The following is a 12,900-nucleotide window of genomic DNA, read 5'->3' as shown; positions in this document are numbered from 1 at the left end:
CAGAGACTTAATTGAGACTCCACGGATGGTCCCTTAAGACCATATTCTTTCACAGCATCTTTCACAGATGTGGGTTTCCACAAGTGGTCCCATTTTTGACATGCCACTGCAGCTGTCGGAGCTTTTGTTCCAAAGGAGATATGAGCCCAAGCTTTAACAGATGCCTTTTTCTTTCTGTGGACTCCAGTTCTGATGATTGCCTTTCCTCTGATACCTGCGATACCTAGCGTGCTGAGGAAACTGAAGCAAGGCATTGACTGCATCATCTTTGGGGCAGACATTTAGCTACAAACCAGAAAATAATTAGACTAGACTGATGTACAAGGCCAAATGGAAGAGGTTTTCTGTCTGGGCAGTCCAACAATTTCTCTCCCCATTGACAGCTCCAGTTTTGGCAATATTAGACTATTTACTTTCCCTGAAGCAATCAGGATTGTCCCTAAAATCAATGAGCTTCTGGCAGTAATCTCTGCTAGTCATCCTTCCATCCAAGGCCATGCAGTCTGGTCATGTCCCAGGGTGGAGGATAGAGTCATTGCAAGACCTCATCCAAAGTTTCTAACCAAGGTAATCACCAACATTCACAATCAGTCACTTCACCTCCTGGTTTTCTTCCCTAATCCACATTTTATCCTGGCTGAAATGAAACTTCCCATTCAACATATCATGAGAGCATTGTCCTTTTTAATTAACTAGGACCAAAGCATTCAGGTGAAAAAAAGACTGTTTGTGACAATTTGGCTAAGATCCCTCTGGATACATGAAGGCTCATTTAACTAGGGTTCAAGTGGTCTGTGCAGCCTGTCTTTGTAGCATTCCCACATCAGAGAGATGTAGAGAAGCAACATGGAGCTCAGTCCATACATTTACTGCTCGCTATTCCCTGATTCAAAGGTCGATGCTAGTTTTGGTAGGGCAGTCCTGAAATCTCTATTCAGGTAGGACACCTATAGCCCTCCTCCAAGCAAATGGACAACTGCTTGTTAATCAACTAGAATAGAATCTATATGGGAAATTACTCAAAGGAGGAAGACTGGTTACCTGTCTTACATCTACACAGCTTCCCCAACCCACTCTCAGTCCCTGCTGGTCAGACCCCTGTTCTTATGGGATTCTTATTTTAAGGAATGCCTGTCTTTGATATTTGTATACCTAGTGTGCCAAGGAAACACACTAGTGTGGATTGCAACTACCCCACCTCCATACCCTCTTCTGTGGGAAGCGAGAGGGCAGCCAGGACACAGGTATGGCCATGGATCACCCTGCTACTCAAAAGAATCCAATCTCACATACAATGTGGTGTATGCATTGCAAGAGTGAAATCCATGTGGACAACACATCCTGAAGAATCACATTGACCATAGGGATAGTAACCATTTTTTCTTAGCTCTGCCACAGACTTCCTGTGTGACCGTGGACAAGAATTTTAACCTCTGCTGCCTCAATCCGCATCTGTAATATGAGAATAGTGCTACTTTCACCCATCCTTTGTCACTCTTGTCTATTTGGAATGTAAGCTTTTCAGGAAAGGAATTGTTGCTATGTGTATTTACCACATCTAGCACAAAAGGGCTCAAATGTCTGTTGGGGGCATTTAGAGGCCATGTACTCATGAGGATTTCCTAAGAGAAATAAAAAATAGATCTTTCTAATTGCATGCATGAGATTTTAAATGTCTGATTTTCAAAACAACAAAAATATGAGAGTGTTCTTGAAAGGTGCTGGGTTGACAAGACTGAAATACTCTATAAACAGCACAGACCTGGTACAAATATTGACAGCACAAGCTTCTAAAAACAGGCTCAGCCCAATTTTGGAGGGCTCACATTCAGCAGGAGAAAAACTTAGTCTCTATAGTTTATTCAGACCTGTCCTCACTACTGAGAATGCCAATAGCGGGCCAGTAGGTGGAAGTGATTTTTGTGATGTAAATACTTGCCTTTTAGGAAATGTGAATAGTATATTCTCCATCATTTATACTCTGTAAATCAAGGATGGATGCCTTTTTAAAAAATAGGCTGTAGCTCAACTACAAGTTGGTCTAAATGCAGGAATGACAGGGTGGAATGATATAGCCCCTGTTATAGAATCAAAAGTGTAGGACTGTAAGGGACCTAGAGAAGTCATCTAGTCCAGTCTCCTGCACTCAAGGCGGACTACGTAATAACTAGACTATTCCTGATAAGTGTGTCTCTAACCTGTTCTTAAAAACCTCCAATGATGGAGATTCCACAACCTCCCTAGGCAATTTATTCCAGTGCTTAACTACCATGGCAGGAAGTTTTTTCTTAATGTCCAGTCTAAACCTCCCTTGCTGCCATTTAAGCCTGTTACTACTTATCCTATTCTGAGAGGTTAACAAGAACAATTTTCTGCTTCCTCCTTATAATAACTTTTATGTACTTGAAAAATGTTACTATGTCACCACCTCAGACTGCCACCATTCTCTTCTCTAGACTAAACAATCCCAATTTTTTTCAATCCTCCCTCATAGGTTATGTTTTCTAGACCTCTAATCATTTTTGTTGCTCTCCTCTGGACATTCTCCAGTTTGTCCACGTCTTTCCTGAAATGTGGCATCCAGAACTGGACAAAATACTCGAGCTGAGGCCTTATCAGTGTGGAGTAAAGCAGAAGAATTACTTCTCATGTCTTGCTTACAACACTCTTGCTAATACATCCCAGAATGATGTGGTTTGTGGGTTTTTTTTTTTGTTCGTTTGCAACAGTGTTACACTGTTGGCTAATATTTCGCTTGCAATCCACTGTGACCTTCCAGATCCTTTTCAGCAGTACTCCTTCCTAGGCAGTTATTTCCCATTTTGTGTGTGTGCATTTGGTAGTTTCTTCCTAAGTGGAGTATTTTGCATTTGTCCTTACTGAATTTCATCTTATTTACTTCAGACCATTTCTCCAGTTTGTCCAGATCATTTTGAGTTTTATTCCTAACCTCCAAAGCACTTGCAACACTTCCCAGCTTGGTATCATCTACAAACTTTATAAGTGTACTTTCTGTGCCATTACCTAAATCATTGATGAAGATATTGAACAGAACCAGACCCCAAACTGACTCCTGTAGGACCCCACTAAGTATGCTGGAGATCAGATTAAATGATCATAACGAAGTGGTGGATTAAAACCACCAATTCACTTCATATTGACCTTCAAACTACTATCAAAAGGTAATGACTCCCAGTCAGTGCATCATACCAGTTACTTGCAGGTGAGAGGCTCTGAGCAATCTAATCTCAATGTCTTTTATTTCATAGATCTAGTGATATGAGTAAGACTATTAGAATTATTTGAAGAGGTCAACAAATATGAGGACAAAGGTGATCCATTGGATTTAATGTACTTGGACTTTCAGAAAGGTGTTGACAAGATCCCACACAAAAGGCTCTTAAGCAAAGTAGACAGGCATGGGATAAGGGGGAAGGGCCTCTCCTGGATCAGTAACTGGTTAAAAGATAAGAAACAGAAAGTAGGAATAAATGGTCAGTTTTTACAGTGGAGAGAGGTAAGTAGTGGGAGGCCTCAAGGACATGTACTGGGATCAGTGCTGTTCAGCATATTCATAAACTGATCTGAAAAAAGGAGTAAACAATGTGGTGGCAAAGTTTACAGACAATACTAAATTACTTGAGATAACTATTAAGTACAAAGCAGACTCCAAAGAGTCACCAAGGGATCTCACAAAACTGGGTGACTGAGCAACAAAATGGCAGATGAAATTCAGTGTTGATAAATGCGAAGTAATGTACACTGGAAAACATAATCCCAACTATACATACAAAATGATGGGTTCTAAATGACCTGTTTCCACCCAAGAGAGACATCTTGGAGTCATTGTGGATAGCTTTCTGACAACATCTTCTCAATGTGAAATGGCATTCAAAAAAAGCTTGGGACTGTTCAAACTGGAAAAGAGACAACTGAGGAGGGATATGTTAGTTTTGTATAAAATCAGCTGTAAACACATGATTTGTTTTTGTTTCATAGGTAACATGCGAGTTCTGAAAACGCTATTACATCGAGGGAAATCAGCAGGTCTACCTATTCAAACTGTACTATAGTTCTGAAAACAAATAGTTCAAACGACCAAAAAGGAATCAAATACCCTTCTCTTTTAATGAGTCTCCATTAGTTCATGATTCTTAGACTAGACAGGCAAGATCAGAGTCCAGACAATGTAATGCCATCACAAACTTTACCCTGAAGTGTTAATAATAAAACACAATAATTACAAGGGTCTGCTATGTGGATGTTTAACACCAGTAATTTTTGATATGTCAAAAGTTGGAGGGGTGGTTGTTATCTTGGTATAAAGAAATTCATTTTATCTTTCCTGCAGTCTTCTCTTGGTAACTAACCAATACATGATAGGAATGCGCTGTGCAACCTCCTTCCATTTGTATTTTTACCTTTAATTTGCTATGATGTCAAGAAATTGAGTAGGAGACCCAGCTAGAGCTGTGACTATGGGTCCTCTAATTTGAGGAACCTGGAAATATCATTATTACTCTGAGCTTTCATTTAAGGGGAAAAAATGCTTAGCAAATGTATCCTTGAAAATGTAAATGAATTGATACATTGTACAATGTTTTTCGAGGGGTTATTTCTTCCCAAAGATTTTGGGTCACTCATTTCCTTGCAATCAACCTGGACTGACCTTTTTGGCACTGTGAAATCCAAGGCAACTATAATTTTGGCAGGATCCCAGACCAGTTTGAGGTTGTGATTAGTGCCATCCAGACTACCACTGACGGTAGATGAGGAATTGCATTCTAGCCAGTTGCTTGCCCAAGTTGCTGCACCTTTTCAGCAGACAGTATGAGCACTGGTAACAAGTAGACACTCATCCTCTAGTGCAGGATTTTTCAACTTGTGGGCTGGGGCCCAAACTTGTGTCACCAGAATGTTTCAAAGGGTTACGTGGCAACTTCTGTGGCTCCTGTCCCATGGGGCAGTCTGGGCTGGCCTCCCTGCCCCAGGCACTGCAAACCTTGGGGTCCCAGCACCACTCAGGTTTGGCCCAGCCAAATTTGACTGAGTTGGCCAAATCTGAGTGACTAGCACTGCAACCCGATGAGCCATGTCACAACTCCATTCACACACATTTGGTCCATTGGGGGGTGGGAGCGGGGCCAAACCTGAGTGGTGCTGCAACCCCAGAGGTTGCAATGTTCAGAGCAGAAAGTCAAGCCCTGCCAGCCTCACAGCACAGGAGCTGCAGGAGTTGCCATAATAGGGTGAGTGTCAGGCAGGACCCAGCTCCGCATCCTGGGGGGCAAGATCCACCTGAAAACACCCCAGGGCCTCTACCCACAAACTATTTACTGAGTTGCAACAGGCCATAAATACTTAAATATAGGTCCCAAGCTAAAAAGATTGAGAACCACTGCTCTAGTGGACTGGGAGAAGGATTTCTGGATCACAGTCCTATCTCAGAAAGTGACTCTGTATGGCCTTAACCGCACTGTTTCATTTCACCAGCTGTAAAATGGGAATACGTCCTTAGCTTATAGAGGACGTGTGCAGGTTACTTAGAGACCTAGATAAGCATTAATACAGAACCTTACAGTGTTTGCGGTGCTTGCAGCTTCACCTTATTTGATCAATTATCCCTTGCAAAATCCTTTTTAATATTGGTAACTTTCTACAGTCCCCTGCATAAGCAGCTGATTACACACTGATGAGCACGCTGCTGATACTGTTTGCAGCAGGGGCTTAAAGGGTGTGATGGGGATGCACTTACCCTTGGAGCACCCCTTTGCATCCAGGAGCAACCTTACCATTATATTTCTTTCTAGCATCTCCTGCTGGCTGTCAGCATTTCATGGGGTCTTCCGTGCCTCAGCCCTTTGGCCAAATCACATTGAAACCGCTTTGGGGGTATACAGAAGGTCGAATGGAAAGTTCACAAAACATTCCAACTCAAATGATCCTTCAGTTCCCCTATCTTGGGCTACTCCTCAGCCTGTCCTTTGGGTCAGTCCCACCCTGGAGTCAATATTCCTTACCTTGGGCTTGAATGCCCCTTCCTCGGGCTGGCAGGGCAGTCCAGGTCCACCTCCTAATCTAGGTTCCAGCACAGGGACCCCGTATTAAACTGTTAGGTCTGTTCTTTCAGATATGCTGAGGTTTCCCTTGGCCATTTCCTACTTCTAAGCCCTCTTGTGCTGGCTTGTCCCTGGGGTCGTCTCAACTTCTTCTTTCTCTGCTAGACTAATAAGTCTTCTGCCCCTTTGGGCTCCAATGAAATGAGTTTACTGACACTACTTCAAGGCCTCCCCCACAGGAACCTAACCTGTTCCTGCACAGTTCTTGTCTTAGTAGGTTTTCCTCACTTCCTCCCTTTCCCAGGGACCCTGGCAACTTCTCCTAGTGATCTTCCCGAACCTTGTAGGCCCTAGCTCAGGGCTTTCCCTACAGAAGCCTATGCTGTATGCTGTGGGTCCTCCTTCCTCACTTCCTGCCAGTTTAAACCTTATCTCAGGGCTCTCTCTCTGCAGTAGAGCCCTGGCTCTTCTTATGGAGAGGGAACTTCCCTACCTCTTGGGATTTCTACTGTCAGCTGAGTTCCCTCTGCTCCTTATGGGTATGTCTACCCTGTATCTGGGAGTACACCTCCAAGCCCAGACTGCCATATTTGTGCACTGGGGCTTGTGCTAGTGTGCTAAAAATAGCTGTGTAGATATTGCAGCATGGGCTGGAGCTAGGGCTCTTAAACCTGGTGGTGAGGATGGAGGTGGGTTTGGGTTTTTTTTTCCCTTTCTAGCTGGTGATGGGAGCCATCCCATCACAAAGGGGCAATCTCTAAGACAGACTTACTGTTACTTGTTTATTCTAGGCGTTCAAATGTTCAGGATATTCTACATCAATGTGAAATCTGTTATAACTTTTCAGAGAAAAAAGCCAAACCTGCCAAGATCCTGCACAGGATGATGATCTAATGTGAAGTTAACTAGAAAATTAAAGGAACTGCCTCTGATGCAAATGTTCACTCCAGAATATGCCTGGAGTGAGAGAGATCATTTTTAATATGTTCCACACTACGCAAAACCTCAAAAATATCTTTTGAAGTGGGGGAGGGGAAAGCTTTTGTAAGATGGTCATCTCTACAGAAGGAAATGGAAAGATGACATTATTGGTAAACATTATTGCACTTATCGGTGAATTAATTACTAATGCAAACTGACTCTTCATGCTTTTATAACAAAGTGAAAGTCTTTTTGTATAAAGCCTTGATTGGACCAAAGAATTTGACAGTGAAACTACTGGACCTAACTCACTGGGCCAAAGTTAATGGGAATTGTTGTGTTGAAAGCCCTAAGAAAATATGAGGGTTATTGGAAATTAGATAGGTGAACTATAACACACAATGTTAGAACTCTACGTGCCATTCAGGTTGAAGTATGGTGCAGAAGTTGAAAACTAAGGAAAAGCTAAATGACATTAATACTATTAGTTATGGGAAAATTAGTTATGGATGGAAAGTTGCATGTCTAAACATGGATTTAGCTTTATTTTATAAAAGTAATTGTAAAAAAGAGACAGTAGGTACTAAAAATGAAGTGTATCAGTACCTTGATGGGCCGGGGGGCAGTAGCTCGGTGGTTTGAGCATTGGCCTGCTAAACCCAGCATTGTGAGTTTAATCCTTGATAGGGCCATTTAGGGATCTGGGGCAAAAATCTGCCTGGGGATTGGTCCTGCTTTGAGCAGGGGATTGGACTAGATGATCTCCTGAGGTCCCTTCCAACTCTGATATTCTATGATTCTATAGATGAAAAATTGAGTCAATTTTGTCAAATTATACAGAAAAAAAAGAAAACACAGTAAGAGTAGGGATGGCATATTGTATACCAAACACTGGAATTAATGTATCTAAAATAATATCCAATTTTGTAGCTGTCATGACAGCTGAACTCATAGCAATTATGCTAGCATTAAATTGGACCTCAGATGTATGCCTAGCAGCAGCCATTTTTCACATTCAATCTCAGCCTTTATGGCAGTTAAGAAAGGGTGTCTTGGTATGTAGAAGTGATTTAACCAATGAAATTTTATTTCTAATTATAGAGTTAGTGCAGATGCGGATACATGTAACATTAGCTTGGATCCAAGCACATTTTGGGATAATAGAGAATGAAATGGCAGACAAAGCAACTGAAAACACTGTAAGAAATGGAAGGATTGATGCAGAAGTACCTCGAGAAGAATTCAAGAGCGTAGTACAGAAAAATGTAAAAGAAGAATGGCAAAAAATTTGGACTAACGAAAAAGAGGAAGAAGATTTTATTTTTAATTGTGACCTTTAGTTAAGGATAACAACATATATCAGGGGCTGAAGTGATTGTGTTTAGAGTACTTACTGGCCATTGTGACTTAAAGTCTATTTTGAATAAATAGACACACAGAGGGACTATGTTCATTTGGTAAGATGGAAAAAAACAATTGACTGCTCTTTACGGGTATGTAAGGGATTTGATAAAGAAAGGGAAAATCTAGGAATTCAAACATCTTAAGGTAACAAAAGTTATATTGTTATTTAGGAAAAATATTGGGGAAAATGGGGTAGCATTTTCTGAATAACAGAGGGCAGAGTGAGAGAATATAAACTGCTAAGTATTTAGGAATTATAGTTGGTGGCAGCAATAGACTATTCAGTTAAGTCTCCTTTACCATTTAAAAGAAAAAGAAATTGACAGAACTCTGGGAGTTGTCAGGCAGGGAGCTCATGCAATCAGCAATTAGCTTCTGGGCTCTACAGCTGTCAATTAACAACAATTGCAACAGCCTCATAGGCCATACCAGCAAGATTTTTCATGTCTTCTGACTAGATGAAAGAAGATTAAATGCTTTACTTTGGTTTTATTTGTTAGTACTCTTTGGTTCTTCAATAGCATAACTTGGAGTTGAACTTTAATGACATATAGGTGCTGACTGAATGTTCTGGATGAGAGAGCCTCTAAAAACAAGTGGAGCTAATTAGCCTAGACATGACCAAATTCATAAAATAAGTGCTTAGGAAGGTCTGTGGTCTCCTTTTATTGGGGTGCCATAGAGAATGGATAAGACAAAATGAGCCTTCAAACCAAACATGCTTGGGGAAAGTTAATCATTGTTCCACCCAATGGAAAAATGGAACTTCATGTTGCCCCTACAGTCCCTAAAAATCTTATGCGCAGCCACTTGGTGTGAAAGAGAAGAGGAAGAACTGTGGGCTGTGGGGATACCACCACTGAGTTGCAGAAATAACCACCTTAAACTCAGGACTTAGCAGGTAAATGAATGAGGCTATTTTAAAAAAAAAATTAAAAGATGGGTAATTTTAAAGACTGCAGATACTGAATAAAATCCTGCAGTACTTACCCTGAATTACTCCCAATAATTGCTATTGGAACTAATGGGCGTTTTGTCTGAGTACAGGTCTTCAGAAGAGGACCCTAAACTCCAATGCAGCAAATCATTTATGGCGCTTGCTTCAATCCCATTGAAGTAAATAGGACTGAAGCATATGCTTAAAGTTAAGCATCTGTGTAAGTTGCTTAACAGACCAAGGTCTTGATTCAGTAAATTATTTTGTTTCTTGGATTTTTGTTTATGTTCAGGATGCCTTCAGAATAGTTCATGATTGATGTATGAGCAGTCAAATGCAGGAAACTACATAAATATTTTTTAAATGTGTATTTCTGGATATAGAGAATGTTTGTGTCCACGGACAAGAATAACTACAAATCATACCGGTGTAGGTTTTGTGTACCTGGAGTCCTTTTTAACTTGTGTGGAGATTTATTGCAACCTAACTGATGATGCAGGCTTAGAACAAAAATAACTTTGCAGATATAACTTTGAGCATGCTCTGGGAAAATGGTCCTCTTTTCCAGACAAATGTACAGCATACTGATCAAATTCATCAGATGACTCTGGTGCTAATTATTCTAATGGTCCAATCATTTGGGTACAGTTTTCAAGTGCCACTCTCAGGCCTTGGCAAGCAATTAAAGGAGGAGCTGACTTTGACAGTCTAAAAACCATTTTAATCATATTTAAATGTCTTTAACAACTTATAAATAAATGTGTATATAACTTGTATAGATGCATGCACACATGAGATTTGTTACTGATTTGGAATCTTAAGCAGTTTTCCCAAAGATTTGTCTTGATTTAAGACATTAAACATATGTTGACTTTTAAAAGGACACCAATGAGGTATTGTATTTTCCATCATTTAAAAAAAACACCATGGTTCTTTCTCTTCCCTCTTCTTTCATTTCTTTCTGCCCAAATCCAGGTCCAGGTCCAGGTCCAAAAGAAGGCTGAAGCCTGCAGGAGAAGGGAGTTGTACTTTTGGCGGGAGGATAGGAGAGGGAGCTTTTGTCAATACACTTGCTGATGCTGTCTCTCTTTTACGGAACACATTTTGTTCATAGTGAGTGAAATTTGTAGATATAATGCATAGTAAGGTTATTGGGTTTAGTACGTTTCTTTGAAATTCTGTAAAGTTAATGCTCATGAAAAGGACTGAATTCACAGCCTGGGAGACTGTGTTGTTTGAGGTAACAAGAATAGGCAGCTTGGAATGCAGCCTTCCTCATTCAGCTTTGCTGATGTGCCTAAGCCCTGACGTGACCTAATCATTTCTAATGGGAAGAAGACTGTGTCTCAGAGGCTGTTTCATCCACTGGCACCATTTCCAGGCCCCTAACCTGTGGCTGTTCTCTTATCTGTCTCTAATTTATTAGTATCTGATAGCATGAGGCCCACAACTACAAACACAACATTGTGGGAGCAGTTGCCCAAGAAATGTTTAGAGAGTGATTGCTAACTCCCTGTTCTGTGACATGGTACCTTTTATCATATGGAGGCAGCTCAAGAAACGTATTGTCTGTTTTTGCTGCTGTACTCCATGGTGAATTCATACCTAACTTGCTGTGCTCCATCATTCCTAGGTCTCTTTCTTCATTAAAAGTAGTTGCAAACACCAGGTTTTAAATGATGGACAGAATGGTGTGGACGAGGGAAAAGCTCTCACTTGACCTCTTTCTTCCTCGTACTCTGCCAATGACTCTTGCAAGCATGTAGATATTCAACACTGGCTAATGATTATAGCTAATCCCTTCCAAAGAAACTGTAAATATATTTATAGTAGGAAACTAGGCAGGTGGTCTCTAGAATGAAATCTGGTTTTAAAAGCAAACCAGGCATAAATATGCAATGACATAAAAGAGGGTTACCTCAGTTCACAAGGGTTTTTTTATTGTCTAGCTTTGTTTTACTGGACTGTTCCGCTATGGATACTGTATCACTCTTTGATATGTGAAGAATTGGGATTTTTGAAGATAATGGCACAAATGCATTAATCTGCTCATGTGCAGTTTGAATAGTGCGAGTAATTCTATGCCCGCAAGTGTTTTATGATCCTGTGTTATTTCCTTTAGTGCAAGTGGGTTTACAGTGTGGATTCCCTAAGATACAATCAGATATATGGAGCAATGTAGTTTATTTACATTTCTTAAAACTAATGAATTGATGTGGCCACATTCAATTAAACTTGTTCTTCCAGCCTTTGCAATGCTCAAAACATTTTCTGGTGTGTTTTTTGTTCTCCATGTAGATAAAGTTATGCCAATTGGATTCAGCCTTGCAGTCGGGCTCTGTGTGTCTGATGTAATAAACCAGGCAACCAGCTGAATGCTAGAGGAGTCTTAAAAGCAAGATAATTTACCTCATGAGACTGTATGCGTTGTGTGTGTTACATTGTTCATAGATAGTGGGAGTTTATAGGTTACATACAGACTTCTACCAAAGCCCCTATTTTCACACAATCATAACTCATTCCAAAATTCTTATGGGTGAAATTATCTATGCTTGGTCTCACTTAGAGATAAATATTTTGTGAGGCTTGAGCAAAATCTGCTCAGCAACTTTAATATATTGGGATGTAGGGAAAATATATACTTGTCCACAGCTCAGTGGAATGGCACATGTGAGATAACTTAACCATGATGAAAGGTCTCATCCTAATCATTTATAGTGAGACAGTGGCTTAAATACTGACGTGTTAGATTTTATAACTCTTCTGAAACTTCTTGTTTATATTAACTATTTTCTCTCTCAATGTTCTTGTAATTTTAGATTAATGTCCAGTCCTCCTTTGACTATTGCTAAGTAGCACTGGAGTGTGTGGGAGCTGTGTATGTTGATAAAACATGGTAAAAGAAAGAAAGTCACTGATTGGAGATTAGCCGAGTTACAATATATTGAGGTTATCATGGCTTCATTTCATGCATGCTGGCACTGAGCACAAATATTGTGACATGCAGCAGATTTATACTCTGCTTTTATTTTTTAAAGAATGAACTCATCCATAACTGCAGGTACGCAGACACGAAAGTTATTTACAGGAAATTTCTCTCAGCTAATTAGAATTAAACAAAAAATCCCCAACCCCTCAAATCCTAACAGTCTATCCTAATCCACTTTCATTTAAAATCGTGGAAGACCAGCTTCCCTTCCCCTTAAAAGCTCTTTTCTGTCATACTGACTTTGTTGGATTGTGCCTCCTCCAATTAGATGAATTTTGTAGACAATCAACAAAAATGTTAGGGGGGAATTTTTGCTGAAAAGTTACATTTTAAAAGGATGTTTTCATTGGAAAAGTAAAGCTTGAAAAAATGTAGACCTGCTCACTCCAATTTTCACCACTGTCATGTTATTAGGATATGCCTTATACATAGTATGCCTTGTGAGGTGTCATTCTAAAAGTCTTGAGCTGCTAGATGGTAATATCACGTTGGATTGTATGTGCTATTGTCGTATGTGAAGTTATGAAGTTTGGCTATGTATGGATGAGGATGAATTTGAATGAGGCTCTTTTTAAACAACTAACACAATC

Source organism: Gopherus evgoodei, chromosome 6, assembly GCF_007399415.2.
Source record: "Gopherus evgoodei ecotype Sinaloan lineage chromosome 6, rGopEvg1_v1.p, whole genome shotgun sequence".
Taxonomy (NCBI): domain Eukaryota; kingdom Metazoa; phylum Chordata; order Testudines; family Testudinidae; genus Gopherus; species Gopherus evgoodei.
Note: the sequence above shows the minus strand (reverse complement) of the source record.